The 2984-nt window shown below is 38.8% G+C and overlaps 1 non-coding gene across 1 annotated transcript; it reads left to right on the top strand.

Moving 5' to 3' along the window:
• Positions 1–2017: 2017 nt before the first annotated feature.
• On the top strand, positions 2018–2124 carry LOC111826022. The gene has a single exon (XR_002829265.1). It is a non-coding gene; the product is annotated as a U6 spliceosomal RNA (small nuclear RNA).
• Positions 2125–2984: the final 860 nt, after the last annotated feature.

The raw sequence follows: 2984 nt of genomic DNA, 5'->3' as shown, positions 1-2984 counted from the left end.
AATCTAATTTAAAATGCTAAAAATTCAATGGAAAAATTAAATATGTTTCTGACAAATCATTGGCCATCATAAGAAATAATCCTAAATCAGCTCAAATATTGACATGCTAGAGGTGGCTCATTAATTCATCAGGTACTTTGAGATTGAAAGCCATGATTTCCATTAGGAATGAATTTACATTCTGCTTCAGGGGAACAAGATGTCTTTCACTTCATCATTCAGTGTTAAATACTTAGTCACAATTTTAGCCTCAAGTCTCAGTCTATGGGGATTAGCAATCAGGCACCAGAAAGGAAAAGATTGACAATGCTAAATTGAAAGATTTGACAAAGTCCCGACTTAATAGACTTTTTTTTCTTACCAAATTTAAATTTGTAACCAGGATCATATATATTTATATAAAAACCACTTTGAATGTTAAAGGATAAAAAAGAAATGTAAGCTTTAATATACATATGAAAGGAACCCTTGAACACGCCTGCTCCATTCATGCTGCTGATAGAAATCTTGGTCTCCCTGAAGGAAATTTGCAAAGATCCTTACAAAAGGCTTCCTTTTATGAATCCAGATGGAGTTTAGTCATTTGGTTGATAATCAGAGGATACACCACCTGTTACCACTTCCTTGTTACTGCTGAACTCACTGTTTTCAGGCTGTGCCTTACAGACTTTCATGGGGACTTTGGTGCTCCAAGTATGGGCCAAAGCCTCAGTGGATAGAGCGTCAGCCTGTGGACTGAAGAGTCCCAGGTTTGATTCCAGTTGAGGGCACATGCCCAAGTTGCGGGCTCAATCCCCAGTAGGGGACGTGCAGGAGGCAGCCAATCAGTGATTCTCTCTCATCATTTATGTTTCTCTCTCTCCCTCTCTTTCCCTTCCTCTCTAGAGTCAATATATATATATAAAAGGATGGGTCAAGGACAAATAGAATGAGCATCACTTGGAAGCTTGTTAGAAATGCAAAATCTCAGGCCCTACTCAAGACCTTTTGGATAAGAATCTGCATTTGAGTAAGATCTCTAGGTGCTTCACGTGCACTATAAAATGAGAAGCACTGCTCTAAGCTTTTGAGGGTCTCACAGTTGGGGATCCCCACCTTCCTGATAGATACACTTTGTCCTCACAGGCTCTATCTCTTAAATCACAACTATGCTAAGTACCACCGCACTCCTCCACTAAAATTACTGAGTTTTAGGTTCCCTCCTGTGTTTCAAAGTTCTTCTAAATTATACTGAGTTAAATTTCTATTGGGGAATACCTTGGCAGGGGGAGAAAATACCCTGGGATTTTTGAACTCCTGAGTTACCATGAATTTTTCTCTCAAGTACAGACATATCTTAGACTTGGAATTATTTTACTGCTGGAACCCTCAGTTGGTTTACATGAGTTATGTGATTCCCATTTTGCTTATAACTGGGACCCTGGTTTATTGAGTGAGAATTTCCCTCTGGTTCTACCCACAAAAGGAGTGGTTACTTACATGATGAGTTTCTTAAAATCCTTTATTTTCTTAAAGGAGGTGGAGCTTTTTCCAGTTTCATCAAAATAAAGTGTAGAAAAGCCCCCTTGAATAAAGTAACCTGTTATTATAGGAACAAACTGAGTTATAATGACTTATTGCTAAAGGAAGAACATCATACTGACAGTCCAAAATGGCAGCTAATTATGGGGAACAATTTTTTTTTAATCTCTCATGCATTAAGCTCTGGAGTTGTTAGAGCAAGAAATCAAAAGAGGGTATGTCTTTGGATCGGTTGATTTCTTAAGAGGAGGATAGATGGAAGGGAGGTTAGCTTCTAAGTGAAGAAAAAATGCATGAGAATCATCAGACATTGTGGGGGTTGTAACACAAAAGTGATGATAATGGAATTCTGTTTCTCAGGATGATGGAGGAGAAAGGCAATTAAACTAAAATGTTATACTTTTCAAAATTTAAAATCTCTATTTTTGCAATTATTCACTATACTCCAACAAAACTTCAAATGCACAAGATAAAGTACCCAATGAAATGTCATCTTGTGCTCGCTTCAGCAGCACATATACTAAAACTGGAATGATACAGAGAAGATTAGCATGGCCCCTGCGCAAGGATGACATGCAAACGCGTGAAGCGTGCCATAAAAAGAAAAAAAGAAAAATGTCATCTTGCCCTCCACAGCTAAAAGTTATGTTAAATCGGTTCCATCCCAGACTAGTATTTGTGTAAACACCTTGTTTTATAAAATTAAACAGTTTCAGAAAATGAAGATAGTTACTAAATCCCTTCATTTATTGGATATGGGAACTGAGATGTAAAGTTTCCATTGACTCTTCAAAGTCATTTGTTCCTTCTTTCCTGTGTATGCTCTGACTGCTAGTTAGCACACAGATTGCCTGGCGAGGCCATGTTTTCCTGTATCAAAATTTAATGAGCGATATACATAAAAACTTACTTTATGAACCATAAGACACAGACTCTCCAAATTCCCATATATTTTTTTTGTCTCATAAATAATTAGATGAACTGCTTTCGCCCACTGGTGAATGGAAACAAAATAATCCTTAAACTTGAAGCTTCTCTCCTTCCAGGCACCTGAACTTTGACCCACCCTCAGCTAGTGCCAGCATTCAGCCTCTCTTGAGTGTACATTGACCTCGAGGTAAAACGTTCTTTGATCTACTATCCAATCAAGCTACCCTTTCGCCTTGCTTCTCTGCAGCCTGGTTTCTTCCTCGCTGTACAAGAAACACCCTCTGGCCTAACCCTTGAGAAGCTTGCAGATTCTTATGGTCAGAGCTCTTATTGCAATAGCCCCTCCACCTCCACCTCCTCACAATAATCCTTTCAAAAAGTCTCTTCCTCCTTAGTCCAGATTTGTTTTTGATTTGACAAGCAAGATAAGGGATTGAATGAAGGAAAAGCTGCTCCTGAAATCTGTCTGCAAACCTACAGAAGTCTTATTTGAAGGGGCACTTGCGCTGAGGAAGGGACTGAGCGCGGGGAGT

Source organism: Myotis lucifugus, unplaced genomic scaffold (genome assembly GCF_000147115.1).
Source record: "Myotis lucifugus unplaced genomic scaffold, Myoluc2.0 scaffold_51, whole genome shotgun sequence".
Taxonomy (NCBI): domain Eukaryota; kingdom Metazoa; phylum Chordata; class Mammalia; order Chiroptera; family Vespertilionidae; genus Myotis; species Myotis lucifugus.
The sequence above is the reverse complement of the archived record's forward strand: the minus strand, read 5'-3'. Positions and strand labels throughout refer to the sequence as shown.